This window comes from Peromyscus maniculatus, chromosome 3 (genome assembly GCF_049852395.1).
Source record: "Peromyscus maniculatus bairdii isolate BWxNUB_F1_BW_parent chromosome 3, HU_Pman_BW_mat_3.1, whole genome shotgun sequence".
NCBI classification, from domain to species: domain Eukaryota; kingdom Metazoa; phylum Chordata; class Mammalia; order Rodentia; family Cricetidae; genus Peromyscus; species Peromyscus maniculatus.
In genome coordinates, this window is record NC_134854.1 from 71,307,957 (window position 1) to 71,330,440 (window position 22,484).

Below are 22,484 nucleotides of genomic sequence, written 5' to 3' on the forward strand. Positions count from 1 at the left end.
TTACTTAATCTGTCAAAATCATTAATGGGTTTCTGGGACAGAATGGGAGATGGTTTAGTGGGCTCTTGCCATGTAAGCCTGAGGACTTGTGTTCAGATACCCAGAACCCACTTGAAGCCAGACATGGTAGCGAGCATCTGTAATCCCAGCATACCTTGTAGTAGGATGAGAGATGGAGACAGGTGAGTTCCTAGGAGGCTGGTATATACAGCAGTAAAAACCAAAAGACCCTATTCCAACAAGGAAGGCAAAGGCGGACACCTAAAGTCATCCTCACCTCTGTATGCATGTCTGTATGCATCCTATGAAAGAAAGAGAAAGACCTAGAAAAAAATTCAAAGCTACTACTGAATGTTGGTTTTGTTCTAAGTGCAAAGCATGTATCCCATTGTTTAATCTTCACAAGTCTATGAAGGATATTCTTAGATTGTGCCCATTTTATAGACAAGGAAACTAAAGGGCAGTGAGTTTATATCATCCACTAAAAGCTAAGAAGCATCAAAGCTGGATCTAAACCCAGACTCTGGAATCCTCTGCTCAGACATCAATGGTAAGATTCTATTCTCTTCTGGGCACCCTGCCCCCACATTTCAAAAATAGAAGGAATGCAGCCTTAAGAAACTGAATAGGCCAAGAGAAGACCAAAAGCCATGAATGTAGATAATTTTCACTGGCACTAGTCTAATCTGATAAGGAAGGATTGGATTTGTTCTTTATATCTTAAGTATGACAATTCTAATTAACTTGAGATTAGTTGGAAAGGCACTTCAGTTAAGGAGGAGCTTTCCATATGGTTTGCATTACTATCAGGACACACTTGAGACAGACTAGCTTTATTTGGTGTGTGTGTGTGTGTGTGTGTGTGTGTGTGTGTGTGTGTGTGTGTGTGTGTGTGTTTTGAAGCAGGATCTCACTATGTAGACTTGGCTGCCCTATGTAGACTAGGCTGGCCTCAAACTCACAACTGAGCACCTGCCTCAGCCACATAAGTACTGGATTAAAGGGATGTACCACTAAACCTTACCTCAGACTAAAATGGCCCATAGTTTTGGAAGTTCAAGAACATGATGTTGCAGCAGCTCAGCTCTGGTATGAACCCTCTTGGCTTTATCACATTATGGGGGACCACTTGTGGGCAGAAGTGGATATATATGTGTATATATATATATATCCACTTCTGCCCACAAGTGGTGTATATATAAAGTCAGAGAGGACAAGATCTCCTTCCCTAGAGCACATCTTCAGTGCCTGGAGGATTTGCCACTGGGCACTATTTCTTAAAGATCCACCTCCCAGTAACCCACTGAGGACCAACCATTTCCTGCATGGACATTTGGAGGGTGCCCACAGCACCGGAAGCAGCCCTTGGAACTCAGCTGCTTTGGAATAGTCTCAATGCTGCATGAGCACACCCCCAAGGGTGTCTGCATTTCTTCTTTGCACTCTCCTAAAAAGTCTTTCTAAACATCCCAGAGACAAGGAACACGGCAGAGGTGGCGTTGCCTTTTTAAAGTCAATGGTACACATGCACACAGCTGTAAGAGTTTAACAGTTACAGAAGAGTCTTTAAGAACAGAAATCCCTCCCTGGAGGGATAATTTTTTTTTTTTTTTTTTTTTTGGTTTTTCGAGACGAGGGATAATTTTTTAAAATTAACTTATTTAGGAAGATTCACTTCTGTATTTCAAAATATCATTATACTGCTGTCTTGATTTTTGAGCAGCAGGCATAACCAACAATGTTAGGTAAAGATTCTGTCTTTTCATCCCTAACCACTGTATTTACATATCCTCCTGTGGTACGGTTATCCCGAAAGAGACTATAGATGGTTTGCTTATGTCTGCCACTAGTGCGCAAATCATCATAACTACATAAACGATTCAGAGCTGAGTCATCAGATCAACCATGATTATTTTTTTTCCTTTGCTACACAACCACATGTCTTTCCCTTGACTTAGTTTTCTGTGTATTTATCAGTAATCCAAAACCTCAATTTTCTGCCAAATATCTGCATTTCCTTCCAAGACGTTAAGACACGTCAGATGCTCTAGAAGCTTCAGCCCTTTGAAGGCACCTTTCTCAAAGCTCTGGCTTACCCCGCTGGGGACTGCCTAGCCCATGGCGGTCCCACCCCAGAGCCTCGGGCCGCCATCACCTGGCACTCCCTCACTTTTCTCCTGTCCCTCCACCATCTTCCTTCTTCTCCTGTCTCCTCTGTGGTTGGAATAATTGCGTCCCACAGTAGCTTCTGAGAACTGTCCTGTGGAAGTGACCTTCTCAACCTTTCCAGGCTGCCTGTCCTTACATCTCGGCAGACTTCAGATTTGTACTGTAGCTTTGCGTGTTTCTGGGGAGACTTCTAGAGATACCCTGATCCATGGCTCTTTGGATGTGAGCTTTTTTTTTTTTTTGTCCAGTTCTGGAAAATGTGCCTTAATGACTTTGATGACTCAGTTGCTTCTCTTCCTTCCCCTTATCAGTATCAAGCCTTCTAGACTGATCCTGCCTTATTTGGCTTTTCTTCTTCTTTTCTTTCATTTTTTCTAATTCCTGAGATGTTTCCTCAGCATTATCTTCAAACTTCTATTGAAATATTCATTTCTATGTCATTGTTAATTTCTAAGACCTTTTTAATAGCAGTCTAGTAACTGTTTCTTGGTCATTTACTTTAATTTTGTGATTAAAATATTTTCTTTTGCATCTCTAAAACCACATTCTTCATACAAGTGTCTTCCTACACAATCATGTTTCCTCTCCGAGAAAGTGATCACCAGTTATGTGACATTTTGGTCTTTATCCTTCATTTGAAGCTGGTTGTGGATGCCTGCTGTTCTGTGGTTTTCAGTTCTTTTGAGTGTCAACATTAACTGGGAGACCTGTGTTTGGTTGTAAAGCAATCTTGCTCACGGCTTGTTGAGACACCAGCTGCCTCAGCAGCATCCAGCATGCCTCCCCAGCAGGTCACACACCCCTGACTATAGCATTCCTGTTTGGAAGTTGCCATCCAGGTGGATGGAAGTCTAAAGTTCCCAGAGCATTTTGGACAATATCTCTCTGTCGCTGCCTTCCTCTACCTTAGTCCAAGGAAACAGGCAGTCCAGGCCTCTGAATGAGGCAGTATCTGCTTTTCAACTTTTCTGTCAGTCACCTAATTGTAGGCCTTCTCCTTCACCCAAGTTCTATCAGTAGCGTTTCCACTTTCCGAAGTCTCCAGAAGGTCCTGCCATTGTGACCAGGAATTCACAGTTTTCTCACTGCCAGCTTAGCACCTACTGTTCCCAGGGCTCCAAGCCACTCACCACTTGTCCACAAGCTTCCCACCCCAGAATCCTCCTAGTTGGCCTCATCTCTCCTTCATCTGTCTTTGTGAGCTGGGGCATTTGGAAAATACTCCACAATGTGAGTTTAGTGTGAGGGGAGAGCTGAAAACACATGTTCACCTGCCATCTTTACGATGACGTCTCCCCTTTCTGTCTGGGGGCGGCTCTAACAAAAAGCTGGTACAAGCTGAAGAATGTCCCAGGTGCCCCACCACATTCCCAGAGAATGCACAAGTGAGTGGGAGTTTTGTTGTCTCTGGTGAAAACCGCTGCTAGTCTCTTAAGAAGATGTCCACAGGCTGGGAACAGCACAGCTGGCACAAGCGTTAGAACCTGGGTTTGAATCCCTACAACCCACACACAAATCTAGGCACCAGAGCACACGCCTGTGATCCCTGGGTGGGTGGAGACGGGGACAGTCCTGGGGCTGGGACTGGCCAGTTAGATTGTCCACCCAGTCCAGCCAAAGCAGGGAGCTCTGAGTTCACTGAGAGGTCCTGTCTGAAAAAGTACAGTAGAAACTGAGGTACCCAGAACTGCTGCATGAGCAGGGTGTCCACAGCTTTCAGGAGTCTAATCATCATTGGAGTCTGATGAATGGGCATCCACTCCACTATTCTACAGCTGCTCTTCGTCGGCAGCACCCACAGGTGTGGAATCTTCCACCTAAACCCCCTCTTCCAGGCTAGAGCTTTATCCCCACACCTAGTCAGTTAGACTTAGTGGTCACTTCCTGAGTCTTGTATGCACAGCATTGGACTAGATGCCATAGGCAACAAAAGAGAATTTCAAGATGGGTCTCTGCTCTCAGAGGGCTTGTAGTCTGGTTGGGGTGAAGAAGATGAAACCATCAGAGGCAGGAAACACGAGTCAGGGTACGAGGGTGGGACAAATCTCCTCTGTCACCTGTCACCCGCTTGCTGAAGTTTCTGTGCTTTCTCGGTCCTCCATTTTGAATCACAATCCCTTACAGACAAGGAATATGCCCATCCTTTGTACGGCACTGGAGAATTATTCTGATTGTTTTGGCCACATCAAGTTCCAGCTCATGATCAAGAGGTCAATCTGCTGCCACTAAATGTCAGCCAGGTTTACCTCTAGTCAAGAATGCCCGCCCCCATCTTTAAACTACTTGAGATGGAAATTTTGAAAACTCTTCCCTTTCCCTCTTCTCACCCTCCTCCTCACCTCTCTCTCTCTCTCTCTCTCTCTCTCTCTCTCTCTCTCTCTCTCTCTCTCTCTCTCTCTCTCTCACACACACACACACACACACACACACACACACACAGGGGGATGAGCAGAAGGGATTTGGGGGATACAATTACAATATCCATCACAGTCCCTATCCTAGAAGTGAGATCATGAGACTCAGAAAGTCCATGTAGCTCATCTGCAGTTACTCTGGGTCACCTCTTAGCCTCTGTGATCCTCAGTTGTGTCTAGTAGAGAGAAAACTCTAATAACACCATTGGGAGTGTGTGGACTCGGCTGATTTATACAAGCTTAGCACATACAGGTTCACACTAAGATGCCTCTCACTCCAGGAGAGAACAGTGGAGACATTAGAAATGTCATCAAATGGCCTTTTCCAAAATGGTCTCAAATATTGTGATCTATATTCCTTCTCAACTGAAATTCTGTGTGTGTGTGTGTGTGTGTGTGTGTGTGTGTGTGTGTGTGTGTGTGTGTGTGTGAAAGAGAGAGAGAGAGACAGAGAGAGAGAGAGAGACAGAGAGAGAGGGAGACAGAGAGAGAGACAGAGACAGAGAGACAGTGACAGAGAGACAGTGACAGAGACAGAGAGAATCATTAGGGTCTTCCTGACTCTTTGTCTGAAGTGGACTTGGGGGAAAGAAAAGTCATCTAATTTGTAGTTATATAGATTATCCCTAAAAATATGATGTATGAATTAATTAGACTTGATCCCCAAGTCTGGCTATCTCAGCACACTTGAAAGGCACTGTCTCTGTCTTTCTCTACACACACACACACAGCACACTTGAAAGGAACCCAACCCAAGCCAAGTGAGCTCTGAGCTCTTTGAGGAGCCCTGAATTTCCTCATCCTGACCTCACTCCTCTCCCTTCCCTACCCTGTCTGCTGCTGTGGAGGAGAATCTTGTTAAGTGTTTTCCTCAACGTGGTCTCCTCACTCACAGGAGCCTCTTCCAAAACCACACCCACGCTCAGGAAAGCCCTCTCCACCCTCTGGAGCAGCTCCTTCACCACCGTTCTAGCAGCAGACTTCAATCAGGGGCTCACTGATTAAGCAGAAAGAGAAGGTGGTTTCCTGGAGTCTTTCCCACCACACCCACCCCGAGCACAGCTGGTTGTTGTTTGGTTTCGTGCCTTTTCAGCCTTTATCATTGTTCACAGCTAAGGATAGGAATGGTGTCCAACTTACTCACTGGTACCCCACCAGTACTAACGACGTTCTTCATTTGCTCATTCACGTTTATTCATTTATTGGTTGATAGATTCGTTCATTCATTCAACATGATCCCAAATGCCTGCCCAAAGCTACCTAAGAGCCTCTGTGTCCTGGGACTCGCTGTGTCCAGAGGAACCTCGGGGGACCGGGTGGCAACACAGGAAGGCTGCTCACCCCCATCTTTTCAAATCCCTTTCCTTGTGGCTGAAGGACTGAAGAGCCTGGGGGTAGCAGGAAGAATCCTCCCTCCACCAAGGAGACATGCTGAGGTTTCCCACTTTTCTGGGATGGGCAACAGGAAGAATGGACTCTGCACAAAGGCCCACACAGAGTCTGTCTAATGGCTCATCATTACCAAAACTCCACCATGATCCAAGGGGAAGGGGCAAGGCACTAAGTCTGGACAAGTAGACAGGAGCAGGACAAGGAGGCTTAAAATGGGAAGACCTTGAAACATATTGAATATTTTTGATTAAGTAAAAGTAATTGCTTTTAAACTGACACAAATGTATATATTTATCATGTACAGCGTGTACATGTATGTACTATAGGATGATTGTTGATAACATACGTTACCTCACACACTTAATTTTGTGGTGTGAAGATACTTAAAATCTGTAATTTTCATAGTGTGTTGCTATTGACAATGGTCACACCGTGCCATACAGTAGAGCTCTTGAATTTATTCCTTCTAAGTAAAATCCCATATCCTTTGGTCAACACCCCTGGCCAACTTTAGAGAATGGTTCTGATCAGATCCCGTGTCAGGAAGCCTGCCCTCCCTCTTCCCACTGCTGGCAGCAGGAGCAGAAGAGATGGGAAGACTTAGGGCAAAATCAGGCAGGCTATCATGGATTCTGACCTTGGGCAGTAAGCCCAAGAACAGATCAAGGAAAATTTGATGAGGTAGAGCACACAGGTCCCAAGATGACGGGGCACTTCACCTTATCAGTGTATCAACTACAACCAGATGAGCAGATTTGGAGGAGAGGAGTGTCTGGACTTGAAATCTGCTGGCTTGGATGTGCTACAGGACATTCAAGTGCAAGGGCACATGGGGATTAAAACACTATTAGAGAGAATGGCAGATACCACAGCAAACAGTGCTGAGGAATTTCCCCAGAGAGAGAGTGTGGGGAAGGACGAAGAGGGGCTAGACGGATTTCTGGGAATACATGAAGAAGTCATCTTGAGACTAAAAAGAACTGAGAAAAACAAATGTGGTCAGCTCCTGCTCTGGCTCCAACACTGTTTCCTCTCATCCAACATAGACGTGAGCAAGCCAGACGAATACAAACTTACACCTCACTGTGTTTCTGCCACTTTCCTTCGGGCCACCAACTGGCTCCCAGGTCATGACATGGAGACTTATTATTATTTATGAATGCTCAGCCTTATTTTAGCTCTTATTTTAATCTGTTTCTCTTTAGCTACATTTTGCCTCAGGACTTTTTACTTTTCTTTTTTCTGAATATCTTACTTTCCTCCTGTCTCCATGGCTGGCTGGTGGCCGCCTGGCTCTGGCCCTGGGCCCGTCCCTCTCTTTCTTCTTCATTCTTCTCTGGAGCCTAGATTCCTCCTCCTACTTATTCTCTCTGCCTGCTAGCCCCGCCTATCCCTCTCCTGTCTACCTATTGGCTGTTCAGCTTTTTATTAGACCAATCAGGTGCCTTAGTCAGGCAAGGTGAAATAGCAACACATGTTTACATAATTAAATAAATGCCCATAAACAAAAGTAATGCACCTTTACACACTTAAAATAATATTCCGCAGCATGACCAAATGTAACACATCTTTGCCTGGTTAAAGTAATATTGTACAGCAGTGTTGAAGGGCCTAGAGGAGTCTGCACAGTCAGAACGACAACAGACTTGGGGCTGGGGTGGGGTTTTACAGCAGAGTGCTTGCCTAGCACGCATAGGCCTGGGTTTGATCCCTAGCACCACGAAACCAAACCAAACCAGCAAATCTGGGAATAGTCTGGTCTCCTTGCAGCTACTGTTTGCATAGGTGTTGGCTGGAGCCTAGCTGTGTTGTTTACTAGGGGAATGTCAGAGAAAACAACAGGACATCTCCCTCCTCTACAGCCGTCCGGGGGCAGGGAGAGACTCTGACCAACCTCAAACTCAAGGTTTGAGAACCTCAAGACTCCAAGGTTCTCCAGAGATGGGCACTGCAGAGAGAAGGCCAGAACTCTCGGTGACAAATGGGGAAAGCAACGGTTTCCCTCTTCACTGTAATAGGGGTGTATGTGTCAGGGGGGAGGGGTGTCTAACAGAACAGAGTTCAAATCCTAGTCCCTACCATTTGGTGACCTATCACACATAGGGATATTATTTAAATTTTTATTTCTAAGAAACAGAGACTTTCTATTCATAGGAAATTTGATAGACAAATCCTGGTCTCTGTTGATTAGAGGTCACGCAGGGGGTTACATGTGGAGGGTGCTTACACTGGAGAGCAGCCAGGCAGAGTTCCATGGCACAGTGAAATTGTTTTATATCTTAATCTGAGTGGTGGTTGCATAGTGAGTACATATGCAAAAATTCTTCTGTTTGTCATCTAAAACTTGGACATTTTACACAGTCTACATCGCTAAAAATGGGTAATCTAGAGCATGTGGAATATAGCATGCATCCTACAGAGACACCCCAGATGAACATATGATAAGACTGGGAGTGTATCCCTGGGAGAGGGGAGAACGGAATCCTTGAGGATTACTCTACTTCCAAGCTAGAAAAGAGGGAGAAATGAAGACCCAGTGATATCCTGGAGCTAACGTAAGGAAAAGGAGTGACGGGCGGGACAGTCAGAAGTGGTGAGCAGGTGGGTGGTTAGCAGGGCGAACCTGATAGATGGCCGTGTTCAAGGTGAGACCTTTGGTGTGAAAGCCGAAATGAAAGTAAAGGTCATTAAATCTGAGGATGTGTTTAAGGGAATGGAATACAGGAAGCATCAATTATGTGATCACTAAGGCTCTTGAATGAGGCAATAGGAGATACACTCAGTGTCTGGGAAAATGGCCAAGGAAATGAATAAGTGAGATGACAGCAAATCATTAAAGTGATTTGTGATTATTTTATTATTTGTATTACATGTATAGAGGTGTGTGTGTGTGATTACGTAGTATGCCATGACATATATATGGAAGTCAGAGGACTACTTTGTAGAGTCTATTCTCTCCATCCACTTTTATATGGCTTCCAGGGATTGAACTCAGGTCTTCCTAGCTTTGTAAGACAAGCTCCTTTGCCTGCTGAGGCATCTCTTAGGCCATTATGACTGCTCTGTGGTGAAGAATGAAAGGGGAAATGAAGTCAATGATGAACAGTAATGGTGCATGCTATGAAATGGATTTTGTAAGTGAGAATGGTTATATCTATATGTAACAGGTATAGTTTATTCTTGGAAGTGAAGGGGAAGCTGTTGATGTTGTGCGTCCCTTTTCTTCAAGAGTTCTTTATGCTCTCCAACCTTAACAGACTAGCTGAGACTCCTTCCAACACTTCTTCCTCCACTAAAAGTCCTTTAGCACAGTGTCTCACAATGCCTGAGGAACAACGAATTTTAGTGATGGAAGAAAGCAAGGAAGGAGGACAGCAAGGAAGAGCCAGAAGTCTAAAGATAACACCAGTCAAAACTTTAAAGCACCACCAAACCATGCCATAGTCATTATGGCATAGCGGGATAAATATGAATAGCTGGATGCTGTGAAATACATCTATGCTCCTAGAAGGTCATTGGGAAATGATGTCTTAACATCTAAAAGCATTAGTTTTTATGTTGATATTTGGCTAGTAACTTAACTGAAGCAAGTACAGCATGATTCAAGAGCCATCATCACGGCCATCCCCATCATGATCACGTCTACCCCCATGCAAGGAACATTCCACAAAGTTCCCAAGAGAGCCAGGTGGGAACCAAAAGCTGTGCATGACCAGGTAAGGAAAAGCTGTGACTCTAAGAATTTCTCCTAGGAATTCAGATCACTTCTCCTAAATAACTGTCTGGCTCCAGGAGACACAGGATGGTGCGTGGCTCACAGAGGAGTCTGGCTGGGGAGATGCTCTCAGCCCGGCATGGTCTTACACTCGTTCTTGGCTCTTTCCTCTCTGCGGCCCTTTGTCTTTCGCTGCTGTCTCTTGTTGGTCTCACCATGGTAATCAATCAAGGAACTGGAGATGAATGAAACCATCTGCCCAAGGAATTGTGGTGGGAAACACATTTCACCATGGAAAGTCATTGCTGAGGTTGTTTAGCCTCCAAGGCAGCCAGGGCCAGGAGGTTTGGGGAACCTGCATGGCCTAGGCACTTCCTTTTCCAGGGTCCCTTGAAGATCTCAGTATTCCAGCCCCCCAGCTGGTTGCACAATTTCATGTTCTGTATCTCCTGCTTTCCAATCCATGTGAACTAAAATACATTGTTTTTGAGGTTTGTTTTATGTACTGTAAGATGTCCTTTGAAATGGGCATGGTGGCACACACCTTTAATCCCAGCACTTGGGAGGCAGAGGCAGGCAGATCTCTGTGATTTCGAGGCCAGCCTGGTCTGCAGAGCAAGGTCTAGGAAAGGCACCAAAACTACACAGAGAAACCCTGTCTCGAAAAACCAAAAAGAAAAAAAAAAAAAGAAAAAAGAAAGAAATGTGTTCTTCAAAATAATTTAAAGTATCAGTTCTTGAAGCCCATCAAAGTAAAATATTTCACTGTCAGAAGCTCCTTCAGTTTGTTTCCCATGAACTATATTAATATCTGTTCCCATCAGATTTTAAGTCTCAAAGAAACCTAGGACAAAGGGCTAACTGAGGTGCCTATTTAACATATCAAAGTGGACGTTGGCCACTAGTACCTGTTCCAGAGTCCTGGCTCCTCAGCACTCCTCACCCCCCACCCCAACCTCTCCAGCCCTGACCCTCGCTTCCCTTCCCTTCAGTAGTTTTCTTTCCTGAGTAACTCAGCCATTTTGGCTCCATGCCCTCTTGGTCCCCATGTGTTCTCTCTGCTCCCTCCCTCTCCTCTTCCTCTCTCACTCCCCACCTCTCATAGCCCAGTTCAGTCTGGACTCTTCCACATGCCTCTGGCTATTCCCTCCTCATATCTACAATAAAAACCTTCTCCTCAACCACACCCAGGAGTGGTCATGTCCTCATTTCATCCATCATAAACTTAGAAACTGTGAGGACTGGGGCTGAAGAGATGGGTCAGTGGGTGCAGTTGGAAGGGAAAGTACTTGTTGTCTAAACATGGGGAGCTGAGTTCAGATACCCCCAATACACACACACACACACACACACACACACACACACACACACACACCAGAGGCAGCAGCTTAGGGGAGAGGGGAGGCAGGGTAGGGTGAAGACAGGTGGGTCCCTGGCGCTTACTGGCCAGCCAGCCTCAGCAATTAGTGAACTTCAGGTCCAGTGATGGACCCTGTCTCAATAGTAATAGTAATAATAATAATAAACAGCTTTAAAATTGTGAGAGCTTATATTTAATGTTTAAAAATATGAGACATATATAACCCCGGAAGATTAACCAAACCTATCATGTATGTAATGATGAATTCTCCAACAGAAAACTGTAGTCCAAAATAATGAAGGATAAACCAAGTAATGAATTTAAATTAAGTAGTCAATAATTTTCACATGTACTAAAATGGTGTCTGCTTAATGCAACCAGAGTAAACAAATCCTAGATATGAAAGCTAACACCTAGTCCTAATCAGGTTGAAGATGTAGGGGCTTAGACTTGTTTTGATAATAATCTCATAACAAAAATTATACTAGTTTTCTTTTAAAAGCTCCCAAGTTTAGAGGCTTCAGTCACGTGGAAAGGTAAGAATAAGTTCCTTAGAAAGACTTGCTTGAGGTAGCAATAAAACTGGAAGGACTCTGCTTACATCTGCGTGAACTGAAGGTCCTGACAAAGTTTTAACAGTCCCTTTCTGTGTATCCTAGGTGTAATCAACAGTTCCGTATGCTGTTTGATTTCCCAGTTCACACAGGACCCCAGTTTCTGCATCGTCTGGTCAGATGAGCTTACCAGCGTTGGCCACCAGCAGGGATAGCACAGAACAAGCAAAGCAAACCAAAACAAGCGGCATCTGACAGAGAGCACCTCATCATGTAGGCCGAGGGCAGAGGGTCTCAGGCAGGCACCAGAGGTGGATCGTCCTCGGTCGGCCTAAATGCCGGAAGCTAAATTGTTACTAAAAGGGTGACTAGATTGGATCTTTCAAAATCACAGATTCCTGAACTCCACCTGAGCCTGTAGGAAGTGGAAATTCCAAAAGAAGTGCCAATAGTCTATATTTAAAGATACTCCAGGATCTGTATGGTCATTGCAATTTTAAATGTGGCATCAAGACTGCATAATTACTTCATACTGCTTTTGGATTTCATGGAGTAAGGAACTTTGTTGACTTCCATTATCCATGTCAGTTTTAAGCCACTGCCAATAAAAATTGGAAAAAAACAAATAAAATTTGATTCCAGCACCCACATGGTGGCTCCCAACACTCTGTGACCCAGTTCCAGGGGATCTGATCCCCCTTCTGGCTTCCAGACAAACGCATGGTTCACAGACAGGTATGCAGGTGAAACACATGGTTCAAATATCATTTGCTGTCATGCGGTGGTGTGGTGACAATAACTTCATAGGGTTGTTAGGAGAATTACCTCACACAGCAAATGCAGATTAAGTCATGATGAGAACAATATGGCCAACAGTTCCACCCTTGAGCAAAACAGCCACAAGGGGTGTGGTGTAGCTTGGCATGAGGAGCCCTAAGGCTGTCACGATTGTGCTCAGTGGAAAGTCTGTTCTTAGTTAGCCCATTGAACCTGGTCTAGCTACCTCTGGTCAGCAGCCAATATTCATTCCCATTACAAACTAGAGTGAGACAAGAACACTCGGAACCACCTCAAGCATTTAGAATCCCAAATGTCTCAGCACAAAAAAAGGCAAGAAGTAGAGGCCACAGTGGTATAAATCCTAGCAAAATTCACATCAGGAGACATTCATGAGGACAATTTCAATACTGTGGTGAAGGTGTTATAAAGTATATCACAAAGAAAAACTTTCTTCATTATAATACATATTTTTTGTTTTTTTTCCGAGACAAGGTTTCTCTGTGTAGTTTTGGTGCCTGTTCTGAATCTTGCGCTGTAGACCAGGCTGGCCTTGAACTCACAGAGATCTGCCTGGCTCTGGTCCTGAGTGCTGGGATTAAAGGTGTGTGCCACCACCACCACCACCACCACCACCACCACCACCACCACCACCACCACCACCATTTTGGTAAATAAGTTAAAATTGGCATCAATTTACTGGATGAGAAAGTCAACATTTAAATATGCCAACTAGATCCATAGTTAATTTATACATTGTATGCAAATTCCAATTCCAATTTTAAAGTATTTTCTGGAACTTGAATAAATGATGCCAAAGTTAATGAGACGTAACAGATAAACAATAATGAGGGAAAGTGGTAATGGAGGCAATGAATGAGGCTTCTTAACTGCTTGACAGTAAAACCCACTTTCAAGTCCGAGTGTCCTGTACACTGTGACCCCGGTGCTGGAGATCCTGCGACTGGGGAGGGATGGGTTAGAAAGTCCTGGAACTGACAGGTGTACATAGCACACATTCAATAATGAAACGACAGTGCTATCAATAGGAAATGCATGATTAGCCAGTAAATAATATTGGGAATCTCAGATAGAGTTTTGGTGTTTGAATATTGGCATTTTACCTCATTTCTTCAAAATTTGTTCAAAGTCAATTGAGAGATCAAATTTTAAAAAGAAGAAGAAGAAAAAAAACAAACAAACGGGCCGGGCGGTGGTGGCGCACGCCTTTAATCCCAGCACTCGGGAGGCAGAGGCAGGCGGAAGGCGGATCTCTGTGAGTTCGAGGCCAGCCTGGGCTACCAAGTGAGTTCCAGGAAAGGCGCAAAGCTACACAGAGAAACCCTGTCTCAAAAAACCAAAAAAAAAAAAAAAAAAAAAAAACGAAAAACCAGCACCACACTGGAAGGAAATACAGTGAACATTTACACAATAGCAAAATGAGGAAAGACTTTATATACATTGTATTATGACAGAAACTTTAAACATGATCTTCATTTTACAGAAGGAAAAAATAAGAGGCACAAGGAAGCTAAATAATTACCCAGTCACACGGCTTTGAGAGTGGGGGATGGGGCCCACGCAGTCTGACTCCAGGCTGGTGACCATTCTGATTATTGCAACTTTCATCTGACAAAACAAAGAAAGAAGAAAAGGAAGAGCAAACTAGAGCACCCAGAATGTAGAGAAGCAGGCCCCGGAGCATGCCAGTTCCAAAGCATGTGCAAACACAATTGCGCTCACACCGTGAACACAGATGCCATTTCCACCCATCACCTGACAGATTTAACAATGCTGAGTGCCAGTGTGCTTCACAGAGCTGGAAATGGGGTCTTCTGTTCACCAGAGCAGAAGAACTGGAACCACCCACACAAAAGCAAGGCAGCAAAGCTTATCAAAGCTGTAAAAAGATTATCAAAGCTGTGAAAAGGTAGGGGTTCTTTAATTCCACAGTTCCCCTCTAGACCTTCCTTCTGAAGAAAGTGTCGAGTGAGGGAAAACTGCAGCCATGTTCACTATGCATTACATGTGGAAGAATGTGATCTGCGACTGTAAAACTGAGCTGATGTGATCTATACAGGGAACATAAGGCTATCAGGTATACTTGGACATGAATTAGTCTGGAATGATGACAATAACATAATGCAGGCAGCATGGTATGGTGGCTGTTTTGCAATATAAAGTGTCTAGAAAGATCATCTACGAGGACAGGCAGATGGCTTCACAGATACTAGAGCAACAGGGGTGGTGACTTCAGAGTAGCAGAATTATGAATGGGTTTTCCTTTGTGCTTTTTGGTGTTTTCCCAGTTTTCGCTACTGAAAATGTTTTGTAGGCAAGGAGGCTAGCACTCATTCTAAAGAAAAGGAGAAAAGAAGCCCAGAGCATCTCTCCAGCCAAGAACAATGAATGGAATTCAGTGTCAGATTACCAGAAGACAGAGGATGATGGTGGGTTAAATAAGAGAGCCTGTTTTCTCAGTAACCATGGACAACAACGGCTCACTCAGGCCTTCCCTGACGGGAGCTTGACCTCCTTAGAGTTAGGCAAAACCCTAGAAAGAGCTTTGAAAGCGATCAGAAAGGGAGGACAAGAATGGAATTCTACACTCCGCACCTGACTGCTACCCTGACAAGGGCTGTGTAAACCCGGAGAAGGGATCTGAAGTAGTCGGGAAGGAAGGCGGCTCTCACAGCTATGATCAGATCAGTACTGATTCACGGATGCCGTAGGCAAGAAGGAACAGGAAGAGGGTGTTGTTATCCTGCTAGGAATCATTAGTACTGTTTCATTCATAGGTCTGGAGATAACAACCTCGTAAGTTACACGGAACTCTAATTCAGTATTAAGTGCTCCATTTCCAGCGATCACTCATGTTATCTTCAGGAGTTAGAGGTAAAGAGGTTCCTCCTTTTGTCTGGAGAAACCTATCAGACTTCACATCAAAAATCCCTGTGGCTGGGTTGGCAGAGCTTCACAGAATACACTCAGAATGAATTATTCTGCTTTGGAGTATTAAAAAAGTAGACGTTTCTGACACAAAGCCAACATCCCTACATCTTGTTGAATCAGTATTGTTAATCTGGAGTCAGGTTATAAACACTCCTGTCCAGAGCTGGAGGTCGAAGGGTTGGAAGTAGGAGAGAAAAAGAGGAAACATTTCAACAATGACCAAAGACCATCACTTTCCATTTCTATGATGTTAGAATAATTGAATGTTTAGTTGTAGATTTCAACATAAACGGAGAGTGGGTTTGGTGTCATGGGGAGAAAGGAATCAGGAAGAGGCTTTGAGGTCACTCGGGGAGGCGGGAGAACGTGCTGCAGACGCAGGTGGCGCCTCCTCCAGTGAAGAAGCCCGGGACGGGATCAGTCGTGTGCAGTGGTCGGCTCTCTTTCCCTGTCCATAACGAGACAGAAGAGGGAATCCGTTCACGAAAGGGAAGCAGGAACTTTCTGACTTCCAGGAAGGTTTGACACTCAAAAGTTTTCTGAAGATGCTCATAGTGCCTTCACCCTATCCCCACCTGAAACACGTCACACTCCTGCCTGGGGTGGCTGAGGGAAGCTCCCAGTGGTCAAGACGTATACGCTGTAACATTACATGGGGCTTTTCGGTCAGTGTTTCTATAAACAGTGGGAGGAGACCTAGATCCTTAGTCATTGCCTTTCTATATGAACTTCCATTTCACAGACCTATTATTATTATTATTATTATTAATTACAGATACTTTACTACTAACTTGGGGAACCGAGACTCTACTTAGGTAACTACATACTATTTCTGTAGCAGAAAACCATTTGTTTTTTCCCAACAAATACTAACCTATACCACCCATACCCACCTCTACTACACACACACATCTACCATGCACCTGACTCTGAAGCACGGGTACTCCTCAGCACAAGCTGCTAGGGAGGAAAGAAAGAATCCAGGAAAGAGAAATCATTCTGTGGAGTTTTTTAATATAAAAATGGGGAAAGCCAGGCATGGACGCTCATGCATGCAATCCTTGCAGCTGGTAGACTGAGACAGGACGGTCACAGTGAATGCAGGTCAGCCTGGGCTACACAGTGAGTTCCCGATGACAGAGCAAGACACTGCCTCAAAAAAAAACAGATGGAATATGAACGAGAGGAAATAAGCAACTTAAATTTATAGTAAGCATTGCAGTTAAAGCAGTGGAAAGCAGGGTGGCCTAGAGCTGCACACATTTCCAGCGGATTCCCCCAGACATCTAAAGAACAGATGTGTATCTTGAGCTAGTTCACCAAACCCTCACCATGAGGCCAGTATTATCCAAATGTGATAACCAGATCAGGACCCAAGGAAAGAAATCATAGAGCAATTCCCTGATGAACACAGATGCAAGGAAAGGGGAGAGATGTGTGCATACGTGTGTGCTAAATCTCTGGACTGGACAAGACAGTGCTTTTAAAGGTTTGAAGACAAATTATGGAAACTCAGAATGATGTTAGATAAAGAAATCAGGGAAGGGGCTGGAGAGATGGCTCAGAGGTTAAGAGCACCGATTGCTCTTCCAGAGGTCCTGAGTTCAACTCCCAGCAACCACATGGTGGCTCACAACCATCTGTAATGAGATCTGGCGCCCTCCTCTGTATACATAATAAATAAATAAATCTTTAAAAAAAAAAAAAGAAATCAGGGAAAAAGTAAGAAAGATCTAAGAACTAAAAGTTCACTTGTTTCTCGCCACAAAATTATTTTCCCACAATACCATTTTTCATTGCCCCAGTCATCAGCCATAAATTTAGCAGGAATGGGGGGCTGTGTTCTTTGTCTTCTGGGACATGTACAGTTCTGTTTATTTAAATGAGTTGCTTGCAGGGCTGGAGAGATGGCTCAGTGGTTAAGAACACTGGCTGCTCTTCCAGAGGATCTGGGTCTAATTCCCAGCACTCACATGGCAACTCAAAATTGTCTGTAACTCCAAGATCTGACACCCTCACACAGACATACATGCAGGCAAAACCCATGCACATAAAATAAAAATAAATAAATAAGTAAAAATGGTTTGCTTGCCAACTATAAAATATAACTAAGATGGGCGTGCTCTCCTGCTTGCCATCAAATACTTCTAGTTCGCTCTTCCTCTCCTGCCACCGGGCTGGCCTTGAACTCTCATTTGGTCCTCTTGCCTCTGTCTCTGGAAAGTTAGGATTACAGATGTTCATTATCACACTGAACAGGATTGGTCTTTGTTTGTTTGTTTTGTTTTTTTGAGACAGGGTTTCTTTGTGTTTCAGCTCTGGCTGTCCTTGAACTAGCTTTGTAGAACAGGTTGGCCTCAAACTCAGAGATTGTCCTGCCTCTGCCTCCTGAGTGCCGGTATCAAAGGTGTGCACCACCGCTGCTTAGCCTGGATTGGTGTTTGGAAGACAAACATCTTTGACTTGTCCAACAGTGCTCAGAATCCATCAAAATATTGTTTATCTTCTCTAGAAGTCATTTAGAAAAACAAAACAAAATAACAATCTAAAAAGGAGCCTCTGGGCCCCTGACCCCTTCCTTGTCCTTCCTGGTTGCAATGGGGTACAAAGCTTTGCTTCACCAGGCACTCCCCACCGTGATGTCCTGCCTGCCCATGAGCTAGAAGTTACAGGGCCAAGCCACCCATAGACAGAAGCTTGTAGAATCATGACTTGCAATAACCCTTCCCTCCTCATAAGCTGTTCACTGAATACTTTGTCACAGCAATGGAGAGCTGACAAGTTTATTTATCAAAAATAAGACTAATTACACCAATCACGGTAATGTCATGGAGTGGAGCAATATGAATTTCTGCAAAGGTTGGGAATTCTACATGGACCAACAGGAAACTTCCCCAAACATTTCAATGAAACTCTATTTGATAGCCATATATTCACTTAGAACAACACCGTATTCCCGTTCCCTTCCTCCCTCTCCCAGCTGGGTTTCCAGAAACTATTATTTCTTAGCCCTTCTGAATTTACACGTCAGCCACTGTGTTTCCAAGTCAGTGCTGCTATTTCTGGGACACATGTGGTTTTATTTATCCAAACAGCTTGTTTATCAAATACAAAATACAGAAATATAATGCTGCTACAAAGATAATTTTAAATTTTGTAATATCCAAACTTTTTGAACATTTACAAGAAACAGGTGAAATAGATTTTGATAATGTGTTTTATTTAACTCAATAAATTAAAATATACTATTGTAAAATTTCTCAATAAGACATTGTTTAGATTTGAAAGTCACCTCTAAAATTCATATTTAAATTTTTCTGCCAGTGCTCTAGTGTTAAGAGGTGGGACCTTCTAGAATTGGTTAGGTCAGGGGTTCCATCCTTATGAATAAATGAAGACTATTTGTTTATTATCCAGGGGTGGACTGCTGACGAAGGTGAAAGGTCAGCCCCCTGTGTATTCGCTTTCTCACTATATGGTGTGTTCCTCCATGTTATGACACAGAAGGAAGACACTGTGCTATATATGCTGCCCCTGGATCTTGGATTTTTCCAGTCTCAAGACCATAAGCTAAGCAAACTTCCATGTATGTAATTTACCCAGACTCTGATATTCTGTAACAGCAGCAGAAAACGAACTAAGAGATTTATCTTTCAGACATTTGAAACTTCTGCATTTCCAGAAGGCCTGAGAACAACAGGAAACAATCTTCAGTGTGAAACTCAGTGCCTCAGAAGATAGGCTAAGGACGCTGGACCCTAAGGTCAAGTCCACGCACTGTCATTGACTGAATGTTCCCTTGTCAATTCCAAGTTTGGTGAGCTTCCCAAGGAGACTGTGGTGGGGTGTCTACATGAAGGTCTACACCATGGAACAAGATGATATTGTGGGCTCTTTCAAGATCTTCATCCCAGAGAGCCATCCCAATGTGACATGGGGCCTTTTAGCTTCACAAGCCAGTTCATGTGATTGAGGAAAGAAAAATATTAGGAATTGATTGGTAGAGAGATAAGAACAAATTTGTTAAAAGATGGAAACCAAATGCCCTGATAGTAAGGAGCTGTTCCAGAGGCTTCTCAAGGGACAACTGCCATTTCTTTTGTGAAGATTTGGTCTGATAATGTTGGAGCCTCTCTCTCCAAAGGCGAGGTTTATTCCAATCTAGACCAAGAAGAAAGGGATCTACAACTTGAGGCTTTGATCCTGGGTTTGTGTAGCATCAACAAAACTACACAATGCCATTCCTTATTTATGGTGTCTCAGAAATACTGCCCGCCAATGAGGACTGCCCAAGCCATCTCTATCCAGCAAAAATTCTAACAACTCTTGTGTCAGTATAAGGTCACTGGCCCTTGTTTAGAAACAACAAAGGACAACAACTTGGTGAGAATAAAAAGAAAAAAATAAAAGAAAGGCCCAAACACCAAACCACTGAGTCATAAAGTTCACAGCAACCACACACCTTGAGTTGGATCAGCTTCATCCCCAGTGCTCAGCAGCTACCACATGGCTAGGGACCATTTGCTGGGTAGGATGTCTCTAAACAATAACAACAACAAAAATTATACTTTCATTAGTTCTGACTTCTTGTTATGAGTAAATGAATATCTAGCTCTTCTAGCATTCTGCCTTTTCTCTATTACATCAAAATATATTTATTTGTTTGAGACAGGTCTTGAAGGCCAGGTTGGATTTGAACTTGCCATCCTCCCACATCTGCCTCCTTAGTACTAGAATTACAAATGTTTGCCACTACAATCAGCTATACTATATGTGTTTAATTAATTAATCTGTTCTCTCTATATAGAGTATTCATGCACTCTGTGTGTGTGTGTGTGTGTGTGTGTGTGTGTGTGTGTGTGTGTGTGTGTTTATGGGGACCAGATGAGGAAGTCAGGTGTCCTGTTTTATGATGCTTTGCCTTATTTCTTTGAGACAGAGTCTCTTATTAAACTTGGATCTAGGCTGGCTGGTGAATAGCAGGCCCCAGTGATTCTCCTGTTTTCCCTAATCCCAGTGCTGGGGTTACAGGCAAGCATAGCTGGCTTTTTAAATCTATCTATTTATAGGTGCTGGGGTCCAAGCTGAGGGCCCCCCCATGCTTAGTATTGTCACCCACTAAGCTTCTCCAGCCCGTTAACTTTTAAAATTAACTAAATATTCAGTTATAATATTAATCACAGCCCAGACTGTAGTGCATTACCATAGTTCTTTGTTTTGTCTTTGTTGACCTTAATACTTACTGTTTCTTTTCTCAGTTGGGAATCTTGCTGCCTATCACACTAGCTCCTGCAGCATTTGCTCTCCTGCCAGTATTCCACCTTGCTGGTCAGTGCCATGACAAAAGCTGGAATTCCCACTGGGTTCCCATCTTCCACTCACTTGCTTTGTGACTTTTTGTCAAACACCCTTCTGGTAATTGCATACAGCTGGGCATATTAGAATAATGTATGCAGTCCCTAAGATTATCTAAAGACTCAACACAGCCTATCAAAATCCCAACGGAATGCTTTGTAGAAATAGAAAATCTTAGAAATAGAAAATCTACCACTGAATTCATATAGCACATCAAGGTCTTCTTTTGAAAAAAGAAGGACAAATTTGTAGGACTTCACATCTAGATCTGAAAACATATAAATGTATACCAATCTAATACCACCAAGCTGACATGAAACAGACATGTAGACCAGCAGGCTAGAATAGAGAACCTGGAAATAAGCTATTGCATCTATAGCCAAATGGTCTTTGGTAAGAGTGCCAAGGCCACTGACTGGGAAAAATGACAGTCTCTTCAAAGTATGCTTCTGGGAAAGCAGAAGATCTATCCCTTGACAAACAATCCATAAAATTAACTCAAAATGATTCAAGATCTGAAGCTATCACCCCAAGCAGAAATGCCCCTATGAGAAAATCTGTGGCAAAGTTTCCTAAAATTGGATTTGGCCATGATTTCTTGGATATAAGACCAATGGCATACCAATAAAGGCAAAGACAGATGTTTTAGTCAGGGTTACCATTGCTGAGATGAAACACCAAGACTAAAAGCAAATTCGGGAGGAAAGGGTTGATTTGGCTTATTCCCAGATCACCGTTCATCACTGAAGGAAGTCAAGACAGGAACAGTGTGGGAACCTGGAGGCAGGAGCTGATGCAAAGGCCATGGAGAGGTGCTGCTTCCTGGCTTGTTCCTCATGGCTTGCTCAGCTTGTTTTCTTATAGAAAGGACGACAAGACTACCAGCTCAGGGATAGCACCACCCACAATGGGCTGGGCCCTGCACCATCAATCACTAAGTAAGAAAATGTTCCACAGGCTTGCATACAGCCTGTCTTATGGAAGCATTTTCTTAACTGAGGCTCCCTCCTCTCTGAGGACTCAAGCTTGTGTCAGGTTGACATAAAACTAGTCAGCACATCAACTTAAAACCTGTACCAAAGGACACAAGCAGCAGAGTGAAAGGCATCCTATGGAGTGGGGGGAAATAGCTGCAAGGTGTATACTCTATAAGGGGCTATTATCAAAGAACTTCTGGGGTTGTGGAGATGGTTCAGTGGGTAAGAATCTGAGTTGGATCACCAGCACCTACAAAAAAGCCAGACATGCCGCTATTACCCCAGTTCTGTGCAGAGTAGAGACAGGAGAATAACTGGGGATAGGCAACTGCCAATCCAGCCAAAAGCTGCAAGCTACGGTTTCAGTGAAAAACCCTTCTCAAGGAAGTAAGGAAAAGAGTGATAGAACAGGACATTGATTGGTCTCTGAAAGTGCATACACACACACACACACACACACACACACACACACACACACACACACACACACACCAAAATCTTCTTAGAAAATGAGCAAAGAACTTCAATAGGTATTTTCCAAAAATGATATATGTGCTAGTCACCTTTCAGTACAAACAAGTGAGATGATGAACAATTGGAGAAAAGGTTCTGTTGGCCCCAGAGTTCTGGAGGTCTTGGGCTGTGATCAGTTAGCCCTATTACTTTTGGCCTCTGTTGAAACAGCACATCATGGTGAGAGTCCACAGTGGAGCAGAGCTGTTCACCTCATGGCCAGAAAGAGGGGGAAAAAAGGATTTAGTGGGAGACCTTTATGTCACTATTAGGTGTACCCTCAAGCAAGATTGTTGGCTCTGGTCT

The 22,484-nt window shown here is 43.7% G+C and overlaps 1 long non-coding RNA gene across 1 annotated transcript in view; it reads right to left on the reverse strand.

Annotated features, from left to right (window-relative positions):
• LOC143272339 (uncharacterized) overlaps window positions 1–19,877 on the reverse strand; it is a 32,828-nt gene extending 12,951 nt beyond the window's left edge. Inside the window, exons 1-2 of the long non-coding RNA XR_013049821.1 lie at window positions 19,796–19,877; window positions 13,925–14,010 (exon numbers count right to left, since the gene is read on the reverse strand). This is a non-coding gene — a long non-coding RNA (uncharacterized LOC143272339). The remainder of the gene's footprint in view (window positions 1–13,924; window positions 14,011–19,795) is intronic.
• Between the last annotated feature and the right edge of the window lie 2,607 nt (window positions 19,878–22,484).